Source organism: Paramisgurnus dabryanus, chromosome 9, assembly GCF_030506205.2.
Source record: "Paramisgurnus dabryanus chromosome 9, PD_genome_1.1, whole genome shotgun sequence".
NCBI classification, from domain to species: domain Eukaryota; kingdom Metazoa; phylum Chordata; class Actinopteri; order Cypriniformes; family Cobitidae; genus Paramisgurnus; species Paramisgurnus dabryanus.
In genome coordinates, this window is record NC_133345.1 from 39273358 (window position 1) to 39291756 (window position 18399).

Here is an 18399-nt window from a genome sequence, read left to right on the forward strand (position 1 = left end):
GGTCTGCACCTGCTCTCCTTGAGTGTGGGTCATGTTGAAAGCTTTGATTTTAACCCAGGACCTGTTGAATCCACGCAGCCCCATACAGAGCCTTTAGAGCCAGCGCAGGGCTCACAGACAGCCTGCTGCTCTTGGCTTGGACTGAGCTTTTTTCTCCTGACAAAATCCCATTCAATAAGACAAAAAGCTCAGTGTGCTGAGGTACAGCGAGGTGAGAGGAAGGGGAACTGTAGGGGCAGAGGCCACTATGGAAAATTTTTCAAAAGAAAACCACAGAGGAGAGTCCAGAGAATAAACAGACACAATAAAGTACATTTGTTATAATTCCAGAAGAAATTGTCAAAAACAGCCAAGCATCAATGCTATTCTTGTTTTTAGATATGACGTTCAGTATTAGCTTACACTGTAAAAAAAATTGCTGTAATAATACAGCTGGTTGCCAGTAACTTACTGTAGAAAATAGAGACTGAAAATGTATCATGTTCATTTAACTTTGAACAAACTGTTGTCAGTAAATAACATAAATGTAAATATACAGTAAGTTACTGGCAACCAGCTGCCAGTAATACTGTAATTTCTACCAAATTTATTTTACACTGTACTGTATTTTTCTCCGGTTTTAAAATTCTGTAAATGAGTGATGAATGTACTAAATATTTTGATTATTTTACAATTTCAGCTTTGATAACAACTGTAAATCTGTTTAACTGGCGCTGTCCTGTGAGCGGGATACCTGAGTTTACTTCAATATTTTGCATGTAAATTTTAATCTATCACAACAAACGGTTTTTCGTTGGAAAGGTCTAAAAAGGTAGTTGTCATATTTAACCGTTTTAGCAGTAATAATAATTCAGTGACAGTAATTTATTCATTTGTAACAAGAGTATGCAGCAAACCATTGACACCTAGTGGCCGTTGTTGGTAAACCACTAAAAGTGGAACACAAACCTTATTTTTTGTGATCATTTTATGTATAAAATATATACTTTATTGCATTATTTTTACTACAATAAATGTAAACTGCTATAAAAAAAAATGTATGTAATATTTTCACTTCCAGACACAAAACGTTAAAGTGTCTTCTTTAAAGATTAGGCTTCTAGACAAAAATAAATAAAAATGGCAAAGTTTTATTAATTTAACTCATTCCTTGCCATTGACGAGTTATCTCGTCAATTAGGAAAAAATATTTGCATAAAAAACGTGTTTCCAAAGAATTTTAATGTTAATCTGTAATACCGCGATTATACACTAGATTATCCAATTACCCACTTTATAAAAAAATCTGAAGCTAAAAAGTTATTTACTAATTTTAAACTCTGTGTATGTTTTGATAATCAATCTGAATCTGATATCTAACAAAATTCCTTCTCAAAAATGCAATTATTTCAGCTTTTTGCTTAAAAAAATATTTTTTATGAAAAATACCCATATTTAAATGTTAATAAGCAGAGAAAAAATAAAGATAAGATGAAACTTTTTATCCCCATTTTGTTTGTTTGTTTATTGTTTGTTTGAAAGCAGAGGGTCTGTTATTTTTATTTGATATATTTGTATGTTTATATATATTTTAGAAGAACATTTTCCTTTTGTGAAATTTTTGTAAAAATCCCAAAAAATGCTTGCGGGGAATGAGTTAAAGGTGTACATGTCATTTTCACCAACCACCTTAAAAAGGGCTGCACCAGATAAGGGGTTTAATAAAAAACAAAGGCAAACAGAAAATGTTTATGAGTGCGGGGCATGTTGGCACATCCAGATCCTCTCAGCCAACAGTTGTCAGATAAGCCCCAATTCCACTGCACTGACTCTCTCTCCACAGACCTGAGAGGAACGGGATCACACCTTCCACTGCAATGGACAGTCAGACGGCAGCAGCACCTGCTGTACTTCGGCCCGGGTGGCCCGCCTCATCACAGCCCAGTGCAATGACTACAGCCGAAAAGTTGATTATACTATTTACACATGCTAGAACGTGGAACAGATGACCGCTTCACACACAAAATCGGGACGCCCAGTACGGGCCATTCGAACACACACGTTCGCTCTCACGCACAAGTTAACCTGCCAGCAATTTTCCCCACACCTGAACTTCCCTCTGCACACATACCATCATCTCACAGAGTGCTGAGGAAATTTTCCCAGCCAAACAAGCCACGTCCAACCAACAATCCTGAGGCCAAAATCGACCCACTGAACCTAGCTACACAAACAAGGACACAAACACTCATTTGAACCAGTGCTACAAGAGCAAACTGCATGCAACAGTGTGGTCGTTCTGTGTGCCTTACAGTGTCATTTTTAATCCGTTCATGATCTTTTTTTAATCTGGCCTTGTCAATGAATGACTGTGGAATGTGCTTTGTGCAAATATACCGCATACTTCCTGAAAACTCTTGCATTGCTGGGGATTATGGAGGTGTGCAAACAAGGACGCCACCTGCCAATCACACCAAGGGTTGACAGGTTCAGAAGAATTTGAAACATTTGAATAGTAACACTATCAGATATCATATAAGAATATTGATACAGTGGCAGTGTGATAAATGAAGTTGCTTGCCAAACTTATGGTTGTCTGTGATTTTATTTTTTATATTTCATTTTATTGTTTTAGTTTAGTAATAGATATGTCGTTATGTTTGATTAGTACTATAAACAGATTCAGCGGCAACAACATAATAATGGCTTTTGTGGACAAAACTCAACTTCTGGCAGACTTCTCCATAGAATCAGTCACAGAGTCCCTCTATAGTGTAGATTATTTCTGATAAGCAAAATTAATAATTTAATTGAATTGCATTTATATAGCGCTTTTCACAAGTGTTTAATTGTTCCAACGCAGCTTTACATTAATAAAAACAAGAGAAAACAAAGCAAAGCAAAGTACAGCCAGTACTAGTGAGCGGAGTAATAATGTAACGTAATGTAACATAAAATAACGTAGTTCTAAATTAAGCTAATGTCAGCTGACTCCTAAAAAAACTCCTAGGAGAAAAACCCTTATAGGGAAAAAAGTCCTTGGGAGAAAAAAAACCCTTGAGAGAGAGCCAGACTTAGTTGATCCTATAAAGGGTATGCACGTGACGCCACCTTTGGTGAAAGTGACTGTGGTTACGCCCACTGAGTGGCAAAAAGACTGAGCAACAGCATTAGCATAACATGAAAAACGTGTCTAAAATGGGAAAAGTAGTTGTGTGATCGACTGTGCTTACAGATTCAACAAAAATTTGGAACGATCTTTTCCAGATTGCAAAAAACACTCAAAGGAGAAGTAAATCAGCAGCAGTAGCCATTTGTCAGGTGAGTACAAATTAAGGATAAAAAATCCTATACAATACACCAATGAATACTCTTATTCTTTGTAATTGCAAAGTTTTGTCAGTGAGCCTTCATTAAATAAAAAAAAACATCCATTACGATGAACCTTGTGTTCTACAAAGGTGGGATGGTTTAATAGTGTTAGAGAAGACAAACATATATGTCAGAAAAGGAATGTCCATATGCCAATGTCCACAGATTACTGGTTGTCTGGCAAGTTGTTAGGCCAACTAAATTTAATTTAAGCTGATAATAGCCATGAAAACCAGCCATTTTGTTGAACATTTTGCCACTCTACAGGGCGAGCTCCGGTGTGGTCATGTGGAAAAGTGACATCATTGCATACCCTATGAGCAGTGTTGGGGGTAACGCATTACAAGTAACCAGCATTACGTAATAATACTTTTCTGAAGTAACAAGTAAAAAAAACGCATTACTTTTTAAATGTACACATTAATATTTGAGTTACTTTTTCAAAAAAGTAATGCAATTTATTTTTTTAATTTAATTCATTTGATTAAAAAAATATGTACTGAATTAAACTAAACGTAGTCACATTATGCATTTTTATGCATACACGCCTGTGTGGGAACAGTTTGAGTCAGAAACTGAGATGGCAGGCCAGAGCTCAACATTTTGTAATGAAATATGTAATTTCTGTATGCAGAACTTTTCAGTCATAAAAACACCTGCAAGGCCTGAAAGAGATCAAGCCTCAGCCAAGAAAAAGTAACGCAAAAGTAACTAAAAAGTAACGTAAGCATTACTTTCTATGAAAGTAACTAAGTAACGCAATTAGTTACTTTTTTTGGGGAGTAACTTAATATTGTAATGCATTACTTTTAAAAGTAACTTTCCCCAACACTGCGTATGAGGATATTGAATACTTTATTATAAGAGTTTATGGAATTAAAAGTTTTAAAGTGCACCTATTTCATTGCTAAAACAATATTACTTTATTTATTTGGTATAATACAATGTGTTCTCGTGGTTTATGGTTAAAACACACATTATTTTCCACATACCGTACATTTTTGTAGACCCAGATATCCTGCCTTCTTCAAAACCATTGATTTTGTACAAAACTCATCGATCTGAAAAGCTCTGTGTACCTGATTGGTCAGCTTATCTGTACGTTGTGATTGGTCTGAATACCTCTGACGTCAGCCGGAAATGTGACGCTGCTTACCATGTTTGAAAGATTCCCTCACAATGCAATGCTAATTGTTAATTTACAGAGGCTGTGAGTCAAAGCGGGACGAATTATGATAATTTGGGTCTTGTCTACATCACCAATCCCAGGAAGTAAACTGTTGCCTAAAATCCGTGTGTTTGTTGTAGTCCAAGAAAAGAGATTTACGTTGGAAATGATAACTTGCGTCATTGTTTACTTTGGGGTTTGTCCCTTTTGCATATATTGTTAACATGTACTAATACACACTTACACACCAAAGGAAAAATCAAAGCATGAATCAGACAATAGGTGCTCTTTAATATATGAAAGATAAAAAGGAAGCATTTGGTTGTCGCTGGGAAGAGTTAGGCAATCCATTATAAATATACTATACTATAAGATTTATTAAGAATTTAAAAAATGTAAAGATTTAGAAATAAAGGGAAGCGGTCCCTTTCACGATGATGGGAGGCCAGTGGTCTGAAGAGCTTCACATAACCATATTACTTTAGTTCAAATCATAGCTAAAGCATATCAACCATAACACTGCTGTACTGTATACAATAAATGTATAGAATTTGTTAGCAATAGATCCTTAAAATCTTGCCTGGCTGCCAAATGCACACAGCATTGATCTATGCTCCCTGTCTCCCCTCGTCTTTTGGAAACCAAAACATTTTTATTTTCCACAAGGTATTTGTGCCAGAGTTCAGTTTAGTCACTAGCCAGACCGATACACAAGCACAGACCGGAAGTTAACTTCGGCAAGACGAGTAGGTTACACGTCTGGACTGAACTTAACTTCCAGTCTCTGTTTGTTTAATGGTCTGACTAGTGGCTAAACTGAACTCTGGAACAAATACCTTAAAAATAACAAATGTTTTGGTTTCCTAAAGACGAGCGGAGACTGTGATCATAAATCACCGCTATGTGAAGGGAGGTTTGGCAGCCGATCTGTAGCTAATATTGTATACATTATATAGTACACATTTTACACAGTAACGTTAGCTCAGTGTAGTTTTCGTTACGCGTTAACTAAGATAATCTACCTGTTATTTATTTATCTTGTTATCAGAATCAAACTACTCTAAAAGGACTCTGTTGTTAGTCCTCAGAAGTAACGTTTGTTCCATGAAAGCCGATTGTTTTGTTACTGCTGAAAACATCTAAAATTTAGTAGACTGTTCAGAGCATCAGTGTGATGATGAGCATTAGTAAAGTTAATGAAACATCAGGACTCAAGTTCTCAATCAGCTGAGAGGGGACTTGTTTCTTTACTCAACTATTGGTATTTCAGGGCTTTATAATGATCTCTCTCTCTCTCTCTCTCTCTCTCTCTCTCTCTCTCTCTCTCTCTCTCTCTCTCTCTCTCTCTCTCTCCTCCAGTACAGGGCTGTGGGGCTGGAACATTCCTCTTCTGACGATCTGCTGAGCAATCTGATCCCCCCTCCTCGTTCTCTATGTGTGTGTGTGCGCGCACGAGTGTGTGTGTGTGTGAGAGAGAGAGAGAGAGAGGGTGAGAGAGAGAGAGGGAGAGGGAAAGAGAGAGAGAGAAACAGTTAGACGGGTAGGGTTCATTTACTACAAACCTACAAACAGGATCTGAAGTCTTGACTCCGCGGCGTTCACGCGTTCATACCTTCAGCGCCACGAAGTGACCGCGATCTTCAGCTCGAGACGGCGCCCGCGCGCAAGACAGACAGAGAGAGAGAGAGAGAGAGCGCGAGAGAGACGCGGTGTGTCGTTACTTATTCCTGGTTCTCGTGCACTTTGCGCCCGTGTCTAATGGAGGGCCCCGTGCGGATTTGCCATCAGGAAAATGTGTTTTACTTCTAGCACGTACGGCTGGTCGCAGCTTTTGCCCTCCCGTAAGAGGTAAGAACAGACTCCGATGAAAGGTTTTCTTCAGTCACCGCCACGCACTAAGACCCCCTTTCGAAAACCAGCGTTAAAGTTGATGTGTATTGTACCGTTTATATTGCACGCGACGCAAGAAAACCCGAACTGTCCCGTTAACCTTAACCTTAACTGTAAACCGCATACGGTAAAGTTTAGGGAAAACCTTTACTTTGTAACGTGTTTGCTTTTTTCGTTGTTTAGGAATGCAGGAGGATCTCGTCTCCCTGAGAGTAAACATTGTGTTACTTTCATGGGTTAGAAAAAAGTTTGCAACAAACTTTACATTTACAGTAAACACTGCGAAGTTTTGTAAAGTGTCAAGTAATAACCTCGGGAACACATTTTTTTATTAAATGCAACGAGTATGACAACCATTCAAACAATCCTGCTTTTAACATCGAAACAAACTTTTTTAAGTGTAAAAGATCAAATACAAATGCTTTAGGATATGGAAACAAAGTTACAAGATGAAGCTCGCTGTAAATGCAAAACTGTGTTAAATGTACCAAATATAAAGTCTTATATATTTTTGGGTGCATGAACACCACATTTGTTTATGTGTGTTTCAGTGAACAAACTCTTTTTATTTAGCCTATATAAAGTTTAAGTGTTAAGCATAGAAACTTTGTGCATCTCATTAGGGTTGTTTTCTCAAACTGACTATAATAACTGTAGCTGTATGAACAAAACATGGTTTCATGTTGCTTTTTCACATTCCAGAAAGGGGGCCGCTTGTAAAATTATCGAGCAACAAAATATAAAGAAAAAGTGCCTATGTGACAAGTGTTTTGTTTGTTGATAGTGTGGTAAAAGGATCATGTGGGGGACTTAATAGGAAAGGTTGCCTGTTCATGGTGAGGATCACGTTCTGTATGTAAATACACCACTGAACTTGTAAACATCACACAATAATATCACTGCTGGATTACCTCTGTAAGCGCACGCACAACTTGACTCTCGTGATTTATTAATGATAATTCGCTTATCTTATGTCTTATTGATATGGAAAGAGGGTTATTCAAGCCCAGCGGGGTTCCTTTACCACCAGAGTAGCTTGATTATGTTTCTTGATGGAAGCGGACCACAATATGTATTGGTCAGACCCTAAACACAACAGGTCTTTGAAATGAGATACCTGTGAGACAGAAACCAACTTTTTGCTCCAGAAAATAAATGGCCTTACATTGAAAGACAATGCAATGTAGTGAAAGCTTTCAAAGGGGTAGAGCAGCATTAAAATGAGTTATTGCATTTTAAATAATAATAAAATAACTTGACCTAATGATCTTATACTTTAATTTCAGAATTAACACATAAACATCATTTTTTATTTAAACATTTTTTTCTAAGACATTGCCACTACTGCATTTTGTTAGCAAATACTTGTTTTATAGATAAGTTATTAGTGTAGGTTCATTTTTAAAGAGATTCTTTTATTGCCAAAATATCCCAAAATGTTTGCATACATTTTGTTGTTGTTTGCAAGATATTGGAAAACCTTAACTCATGAATGATGTGTTTTATGTAAACCTCAGAGCCATCATACGTAAAAGTTTGAACATTCTGGCCCATTACATTTTCGATCGCAAAATAGTTAAACTCATCCAGGTGATTGGTTGAAATATGGGTTTGAACCGTGACTGTTTGTTTAACGTTTTTATGCCAACCGATGTTTATGATTCTGAGAGTAGATATTGGTGTGTATCTCTCTCTATTGTTCGTCTTGTGGGATGTAATGACTCTTTTGATGTTGTTTTTCTAAAGAGGCGTAAATGGATGCCTACATGTGGCATGTGAGTGTCTTTTGTCTGATCAGAGAGAGGTTAGGACAACATGACTGCTGGATAACAAAGCCTTCATGCTTTCTGCTTGGGAGCAAAAGAGACCGAGAGATCGTCTCAAGATACCAACACAATAAAAGTTTTAAAAAGCGCAGTCCGGGAAAAGGCAAGTTTAATGAATGAATGTCTGAACTATCAATGGAATTTTTGTTACATTCCCAGCTTTCGGCTGTCCCGTTCATTTATGTGAAAACTGTGGTGTAGTTTTGTTGTGGTAAACTGCGCCACGGATGGAGCGGATGAGAGCGTAGCACAGGAGGTCAGCATTTATCATGTCTTTATTTTTGTCCAGGCAGGAATGTTGAGCTTGGTCACGTATAATTCAGCGCGTTCTCTTTCACCTGTTTGCTCTTTCGCTCTGTCAGAATAAAATGTAGTGAGGAAGACAACAGTACTGATGGTTGAAACATATGCCCAACATATCATCATATCCACTGGATAAAAAAAGGGAACGGCACAGTTGGAATTGTCGAAAGTATATTGAAAAGTAAAGTACATTTATTTGGCTTGCAGTTTTGTTGTTGCTTGTTTATTTTGTCATGTGAGGTGTTTGGTCTGTACTGGGAGAAACTAATTTTGGTAATGCTATTTACTTTTTTATTAAAAAACTGAATATCCACATTAGCACTTTACAGTAAGGTTGTATGTGTTAACATTAGTAAATGTTTTAGTAAATTTGTTACAGTTACAACTTTTGATTTTAAAAATGTATTTGTAAATGCTAAAATGAACTTGAACTAATAAATGCTGTAGAAGTATTGTTGTTCATTGTTAGCTAATGCATTAGTTCAGTGGTTCTCAAACTGGGGGCCGTGAGATGGTGCCAGGGGGTCCCCAGTTTTAATGACATTTTATAAAAAAAATAATTTATCATGAATTCTGTGTTATTAAACCTAAACCTAAAAAAATAAGGCTACTGACCAACAGCACAACGTTGTATGATTTAATGTTTTGTTTAATTGAAATCTTAAGTTTTAGAACAGTTTTTTGTCATACATTTCTATGGGGGGCCGCCAAGGAATGCACCGTACACAAGGGGGGCCGCACGCTGAAAAAGTTTGAGAACCACTGCATTATTTAATGTTAACAAATGCAACCTTATTATAAAGCGTTACAGAATAACCTTTATAAGCAGCTTTGCAGGGGAGCAAACTGATACAAGCATCATGTTAGAATTTGCTTTCTCATATGTAGCACTGGAATCCTTCATTTATTGTAATGAATGGGTTTGTGTGCATGGTTCATATATATGTCCCTGTCTAAAGGCTAAAGTTTCAAATTCTGATATAACGAACATCAGATTTGATTTGAACGAACCATTCTCATTTTGCATTGATTTCAATCTTTGACATGACCACAGTCAATATTAAATATATCAAGGTTATAGCAGGACGTAAATCAGTAAAATGACTTGGGTTTTCACAGGCAGGTTCATAATATATAAATGTGCATTTTTTTATCATTTTTAAATCATAATTGTTGCCAAATGTTGCTGTTGATTACGTTTTTTTGCTTAGTTGGATGTTAGTTCAGAATTGATTTTAGTTGTTTAGTGTCCATTTATTGACTCAAGTCTGAGGCTAAAATTTTACAGGCATTTTTTTCTGCCAGAATCAATGATACAATATATTGGAAGTTAAAAGGATTTTCACCCTTAATAGATACTTAGTAACTGAACCATAGTTTTGATTTACATTCATGGCAATGTTTTACCATGAAAAGGATGACATCTTGTCCTGTCGGTTCCTTTGATCATTTACTGATACAGTTTATTAAGCTCCCTCATATCAGATGAGATCCTTGTTTATTTTCTTTCTGCTACTACAGTGTGATGCCCGGATATCACTGCTGTTTCAAACAGACTTTTCTTACATAGGGGCTGCACTTAAAGAACGGACGAGGTAACAATTCTCAACACTGTCCTGTATATTTTACTGACAAAAGGACATTAAGACTTTGAGCCGCAGGTGGGATCTTCAGAGAAGCTCTAAGTCTATGTTTTGTCCTGGGAAGACAAAAAAGTACTTCCTGTTAAGTAATATCCGTCAAAAGATTGCTCATAGTTTTTGAGGTCACAGTATTCGCAACCAAACATTTGTCCAACAAAAAAAGTTAATGTGAAGCTTTTTCATTTATGTTTATATTTCTTTTGCGATCAATCAAATGGTTTAATGATATCTTGTGATTTTTAAAGTCGTGACCCATCAGTGTTTCCTCGCTAATTACGAGCATTTATAAATCATTAGCAGGGCATTGGTTATCCAGAACAGACCGGAGCTAAACACTGCCGTGCTATTTAGAGAGCTAGAATAATGTTTGGCCGTTTAGAGAGTTCTGGGTAATGATAAACACATGGGGCTGTTGAAAAGGTATGCTAAGTGGCCAATTTGAATGTAAGCACGTGTAATGATTCGGACCTAGCGATGGCCTTCCACTCATTCTGGTGGTCTGTTGTTAGGATGCAAGTTTGAAGCTGTGCTTTGATCAATACATGGGAAAATATCAACCTTATCTCGGTTGTTGGGACTGAGCTTGTTTAATGTGCTTGATATTCGTCTGGAGTGAAATGGACAGGTGGGATTTTAGATTGAAGAGCCTGGCGGTTTGAGCAGCATCTTCTTTTTTGTAATAAAAGGTATAAATCATTTATATATACATATATATTGGCATGGGTAGGCCAATGAAAGAGAGAGTTTGACAGTCTGAGAGGGGGCAGTCAAAGTGTATTTAGGGATTCATCTTCGGCCCGGCCTCTGTTGCTCCACAAATGTTCAGCAGCTTTTTAGCCCCACCCTAAACAGGGGACATGAAAGTGAATTCGTATGGCTTTGTGGTTTAGAGGTTTATATGGCTTCGGGCTATGATCTTGATCTCTTGCTACCACAGCTCCTGTTGACCATAAATGAAGAGCTGAAATAGTATCTGCATAGAGCTGTCTAATGAAATAAATGTGTGTGTATTTTTTGTTTTATATATGTTGCATTTAGATAATATTTAATATATATTTATTTAGATTTTTGTATATGTTCTAAAATTATTATAACAATTATTTTTTTTTCAGTTTTCAGAATCATTTTAACCAAAAAGGCTTTGTACTTATTTAAGTAAAATGCATAAAAAAGTCATATAATAATTATACTACAGATATTTTTATTAAAATATTTTAATAAATGTAAAATGTCACGAAGTCAGTGACAAATCTCTTTAATGATTATCTAGTGATCTTAAACATATTATTTGTTAATTTATTTATAAACGAAACTGATTCAGAATTAAACCTATAGCTCTCTTAAAATATTTGTAGCTTGCCACTCTTAACATTTTTTGATAAAAAAATGAAAATGTTTATTGGGCAATTATGGAGTATTATAAAATTAGCGTAATTATAAAGTACAGAAAACTTCTAGGAATAGTTCACCCAAAAATATGCTTTTCTTGTGTCTTAAATGGTACATCATTGATTTACACAGACGTACTGGTAAAAATTGTATACCTTGAATGCATTCTTAGTCGCTTTGGATTAAATCCATGTCATCCCAGACCTGTATCAATGTCATACAATTAAGTCAGAGTCTGTCGGTTACTTACATTCAACCTAACAACTCTTTTTGTATTTCATGATAGAAAGAAGAGCATACTTTGAAAGAACACATTGGTGAGTAAATGAATTTCTATTTTTGGGTGAACTGTCCCTTTTAATGGCCAAATTAAAATTAGTGTGTTAAAACATTGCTATATTTGCTGTGTGCTATTTAGAGATGAAACAATATGAAAATTACAATGATTATCAATATTATCATGGTTTTGTGAACAATTTCTAGAAATGTAAAAAATACATAAGCAAACCAAATTTAAAATAGATTTTATATGTATGTACACTTTTGTTTGCATAAACATCAAATAAATAACATTAACATTAATCATGGCACATTTGGCTTTGTAAGATAAATATTCATCTAGTTCATCAATATTAATCAGATAAAACAAGTATAAAAAGTATAATAATCGTGATTAATCGCTTACAAAATCAAAGTTTGTGTTTGTATGATTTATTTCTGTGTGTATAGTGTGTAATTATTATGTATACACACATACATTTAAGGATATTTTTATTTATGTAAATTTTTTATTTATTTATAGTAGGGATGCATAACGATTAATCGCGATTAATCTTTAGCAGAATAAAGTTTTTGTTTAGATCATATATGTGTGTGAACTGTAATAAATTTGTATAGATAAATGCACACACATGCATGTATATATCTAAGAAATGTTTACATGTGTATATACATTTGCATATTTATGTATCATTGATATTATATATAAATATAAATATTTAAGATATACATTTTTTTCTTAAAATTATACATGCATGTGTGCATATTTATATATACATAATTATTATAAACAGTTAACACGCACATATATGATGTAAACAAAAACTTTTATTCTGCTATAGATTAATCGCGATTAATCGTTATGCATCCCTAATTTATATATAATAGAAAATATATTAAAATAAAAAAATATATACACATGTAAATGTTTCTTAAATGCATACATGCATGTGTGTGTATTTATATATAAAAAAAATTACACACAGTGCACACACACACACACACACACACACACACATAATGCCAAAACAAACTTTTATTTTATATGCAATTAATCGTGATTAATCTTTTGACAGCCCTAGTATAAATGTGTAAATACTGCGAATATTTAGTATATAAATGCCCAACTTTATTTCCATGCAAAAAGAACAGGAGAGATGTTCTTGTGCAGTGTGGCATATATACGTCACATTGCATACTTAATCAGGCCCATCCTGATTACAGGAACCACAATACTGCATTTCAGGATGTTTTAAATGAGGACCGTGACGTCCTTCTCATTCCAACAGAGAAAATTGAAGTTTCATAAGGTTGGACATTTTTGTACATGACATACACATACGGAACTCTGGTGATATCAAGTTAGTACACCGCCCAGAATAATTGCATTTAATCCCTGAAGTCCAGGTCTCATTAGTTCAGGTTAGCCGCTGTCTTTCCGGAGAGTCGTATAACCAGGAGAGGGATTACTGGTTGGCTGCCGAAGCTTTGCTGTGATTTACGGCCCTGGTAGTGGTGATGGACACCCGCCAGAAGCTATGCAATGGGAGTAAAAGGTATAGGGGGTTGATGGAAAAGCTGGTCAGGCATGAGTGCGTATGGGTTAGTTGGGTTTTTATATTTTTTAAAACTCATTGGGCAATCCATTTCAGTATATAAATGTCTTGAAGTGGCACAGATTTATGCTAGCAGATAACAAGGTGGAATTTAAAGACTCAGTGTCCATCTCCCACTTGTCTGAGCCAACAATAAGATTTTGTTTTTTTGTAATTTATGGCCCATCATCACCCCTTTGAGATAAACAAAAAATGTAGACACATCCCTTAAAGTCTACTCCCTAGTTTAAGGAGTAATTTATTGACATGCGTATTATGGAGAAAATGTCTACCCTTGGCTCACCTTTGAGTCTGTTATCAAAATATTTTTCTCTTTGGCTTTGTCTCCCAACACCTTTGCGTAACTCCAGAAAAGAATTGCAGCGCTAATCAGCAGAATGGAAAGAAAATAAGGGATCAAATTAATTCATACTGTATCATTTAGATGAACTTTGACTAGCTTTGTCTGTCCCTGTAGCACATCAATATAAGATGTTTACCTGCATTTCTCAGAACTCAGAGAAATCGTATTAACAGAATGATGTAAAACCTTATTGTCAAAATAAACAATTTTATGAGGTGCGACTGTGATTCGGCTCTATGTTATCTTTCTGTAAAATTCGATAATGTTGTTGTAACTTTAATTCCTATATAGATTGATGGCTTATGCGTCAGATAATAAATCTTGCCTTATTTTGTAGTGTGGTACATTTTAGTCTTTGTTGGAAAGAACAGATTTTTCTTATATGAAAGACAGTTCTGCGCAAGATCTGAAGTGTTCCCAAATTCTGTCCATATGCATAATGTTGGAGACAATTTTTGCATAGTCAGCTTCCTGTTTTCAAAACTTATGTTCTCCTGCTTCCTGACAAGACCCTGCATTTTAAGAGATCCTGTTCTCAGTCAACCCTAAAAGCAGTGAGAAGTCTTTATGCCATTTCATTTTACTTGTTTAGTACCAACCCAGTTACACCACAGCTTTCTATTTCAAACTCTGCACCCCATTGGCGACATCTTACATGGGTTTTCCCTGCAGCCCAGTGCCCAAGCGGATCAGCAAGACTATATTAAGGCAAAAGTGGCCACGGCTGGCTCCCCCCTGCTCTGACAAACACAGAGTTTGTTTGGAAGGGCTGCGTAGCTGGTGGATCTGAGCCTGAGGCATTGTGGGTACTACTACTGTGAGGCTTGTGGTTGTTAGTGCTGTTTTGAGCTTGCGATGCGGGAAGAGGCAGACCCTCTGGGGAACCGAATTAAATGGGCATTTACAGAGTCTAAATTAATGACTGGTTTGTCTGAAGTAGGCTGTGAATTGTTACATCTCTGACCTGTGTCTTTAAAACAACCATTAGATTGAGATACAGGATGGGAGACTTATAATGTTAATGAATTTGTGACAACTGCCTTATGCATTGCTGTTCTGAATGAAAATTTTCATAAAGTTTTGCTATCTGTTTGAAACAGTGATGTTGACGCCGCCGCTCCTCTCCCGATAGTGGGAATATGTACGGTATACATAATGTATGTAAGGTATATTGCTTTGTTTAAATTTTGTATTAAGGTTCTGTTAGTCTTGGCACCATCTGATACAATCCTTCACCATTCAGAATCTGTCACACCTCCAAAACAAGATAATCGCTGAATCCAGAAAATGACGTGTTTAACGCATTACCAGTGTTAGAAAGTCAGACATCCACATTTGTTAAACTCAAACCACAAAATTTGTTTTGTTATTTTGGAAGCACTGGAAAACATGAACTCTTGCCTTGTTAGAGGGCTACAAGACAAGACAGATAAACATTTAGACAACCTAAATAGATTCAGTCACAGAGGCAGTGTTTGGAGTGGATATTTATTTCACAGTCCTCAAGCTTGTACATACAAGGCAGAGAGTTGGCCTTATGTTTTTGGGGTGTTTTCAACACACTTTGAGAGAGTAATTTTGTTGTCTCAGCCTCTTAGATCTTGTTTGTTTTTGTTATATTAGGCTAATATTTCATGCTGGAATAAAATGAAGAATTAAGCAGCGTTTTACTCAAATTCTTTTTTTAAACTAATCAACTGTTAACCATTATTCATGACACTTTTACCCTCCATTTTTTTCTGAATACTTATCATTACAGTATCATTCATTTGTATTTCCTTCCTTCTTTCCATAGATGACATAGGTCGTCATTAATGTTAGCGTAGCATTCCCCACCTTCATTAGTTGTGAAAAATAATTTTAAGGCTTGCTGTCACTATAAATTCACTTTGCACAATTGCATCTTTTAAAATATGTTCCTGTTCTGAGTGCTTTTGGTTGGAAGCCAAAGACCTATCGACAAGATACTGAACAGAACATGTTGTGTAGCTGTATGTCTGGCTTAGTTGCCATGGCAAAGGAAGAGATGATGGAACCCAGGAGGGCCAGTAACTGGCTCTGAACTGAAGGATTGAGAGATAGAGTAAGGAGTGTAGAAACTGGAGACATCCAGAGATGCAATCTTAGCTGCTTAGTTCAACATAATCGAAATTCACGAGTGAGAGGTTTTTAGAAAGTAGTTTTGAAAGTGAGAGTCATACAAGGGTTGAATCATGACATAGTCAAAATTTCCTGTCCTTGCATTTCCCAGGTGTGCACCACTGCTCAACATGTCTGGAGTATGTACGCAAATCTCTTGGTCCAACAGCTCCAATTTATTGCTTTTGTCTTAGTAAATTCTTAAGGACTCAGCATTGAAAAAAGTCTAACCACAACACATAGACACTAATCTCTTATCTTCCACAACTTGGCTGATGATTTAGTCACTCTTGGCACACCCTGTCAATCAAATTTGTCTCCCAGCACACCCTCTGGGCAGACATAACCACTGTCTCTCCTGTCTCCAGCATTCCTCCTCTCAATTAGAATTACCCTTCCTGTGTGCAAATGTCCCCTTAAGGGTTTGGAGTAGCTGTGAACTCAGCTAGAATGATATTCTGTGGCACCCACAATGCTGTGGGTGTTGTTAGTTATGTGTGTACTTTGCAGCAGTATTGGCTGTGGCCTTGTGTGCTGTCGATACCCTGAGACCCATTTCCAGTGTCCGAGACGACCCTATTGAGTTTCAGTCCTCTCTCTAATCCCTGTTGTTGAAAACCTTGGGAAACGGCCTCTTTACCTCTGTACCCCTCCTTTCTCTCACCACCTCTCCTTCCACACCACCTCCTTCCACCATTCTCAGGCAAACAAGACACCACAGAACAAACTCCAATTAAGAGAGATCTTCTGTACTGTACTGGGGGCTGAAGGTCTCACTCCCACCCACTCTCACCAGGCGATCTGTGTGTGGACTGTTTGTGATCAAGGCCAACACGCCCGGGGCAGGAATTAGCACTGTCTTCCTGGTTTGAGGACTGGCACTCTTGGGAAGTAGGCGGAGGTAGACTGCGTCGTTGCTGAGAAACTTTATGGAGGGGAGAGGAGGGTTGGGGGTGTGTGTGTTCTTGGTAAACAGTGCTTTGTAAGAGGTGACTGATCCCAGGGGCCTCTGTTCTTATTTCTCTCTTGTCTCCACCCTCTTTCACTGTCAACTGCACCACAGCCACCCAGGCTGTGCCCTGTCACCCTGCAAGCAACTTACCCCTGCACTTTGCAGACAGTGATGTTATTTCCTGTCAACAGAGACATGCTGCATTTAATGGCTGGGGCAGTCCGGTCCTGGAATGAAGTATTAAAGTCTTGACGTAATGCAAGCACACTTGCTTTAACCCACTCCCATTTCACAGCACTACAAAAAGGAGTTGTTAACATTTGTTTGCCTTCTTTGGAACAGCATACTTTTGAATGCAAATGCAAGGCTAACTGCAGTATTCACCACTGTCTCATGTTTATTCTTTCATCTTCCCCCTGTATTCAGAGATTGACTGCTCAGTTCAAAAGCTCAGTTTTTTTACTCATTAGTCACATCTGCATGGCCTGGAGCTGCTCTCATTGCTGCCACTTGAACCAATAGTTGCCATCCATACTCTGCCATCACTCTCACACACACCTTCCTGCCTTTTTCTCTATCTATCTTTCTTTGTCCCTTGGGGTCTTTGTCATTGACACATTGGGTCCCTTTTATTGCACACCAAGATAGTATGTTGTATCTTCAGTTGACTGGGAGGATTACAAGCAAGGTTCACACAGTATGGGTTTGTCTGTCAGGCATAAGCTGGGGAATTGAGCTGAGGTTTGGCATGTATTCACCTCCTGATGAATCCCTTCTTTTTTCCCTCTTTGGCCCTCCCATTCTCGCTTTTTCCCCACCTCCTGTACTTCCTGCCTGACTTTTTCATTCTCTCACTTCAAGAGGGGATTTTTTTCCAACCCTGTATTCTTCATCATATTTTTCTTGATCTTTTATTTTTGTAACCTTTGTACTACCTTATTTCTTCTTCTTCACCTTTCTCTATCTGTGGAATGTGTGGAGAGCAGCTCCTCTGTCTGTGTTTGTGGGGGCGAGTGCGGACAGGTTCAGGATACAGAAGTATCAGACTTAACACGCGGGTCAGATCAGACTATCGTGAAAAGATATTCTTTCACTCTTAGACTCTTTTAGTATTCTGGTTTCACACTTTTATTTTGTCCCCCATTGTCTGGTCTACTTTTGCCTTTTTTCTTCTTTTTGTGGTGACCCTCATGTTGTCACTGTTAGTTTTTGTGGTTATTTCCCGTATTCTCTAATGACCGTAACCATGCCACTCATTTCTATTTAAAGTGGTTTCTTTAAACAAACCTTTGTCTAATAATCAGTCACATCATTTTAAATCAACCAGTGTGGTGTTCTGTTACTTTGTTTCCTTCCTGTGGAACTCCGGCCTTCCATTTTGTACCAGTTATGACCTGTTCTGCCTGAGCCCTCTGGGGTCTTTTTATTTTCTGTCAATGTTTACTTAAATTGACAAGGATCTGGGCGGAGGACAAATGACACTTCAAGCAATGCCTGCAG

At 37.1% G+C, this 18399-nt stretch overlaps 1 protein-coding gene across 2 annotated transcripts in view; it reads left to right on the forward strand.

Moving 5' to 3' along the window:
* The first annotated feature begins 6054 nt into the window (after positions 1-6054).
* The window catches only part of cdon (cell adhesion associated, oncogene regulated), a 43134-nt gene continuing 30789 nt past the window's right edge, over positions 6055-18399 (forward strand). Inside the window, exons 1-2 of one of the 2 annotated variants that reach the window (XM_065282773.2) lie at positions 6055-6367; positions 11857-11887. The gene's annotated coding sequence lies outside the window, so the exon portion shown is untranslated. The remainder of the gene's footprint in view (positions 6368-11856; positions 11888-18399) is intronic. The other variant, XM_065282774.2, reaches the window with a different exon arrangement.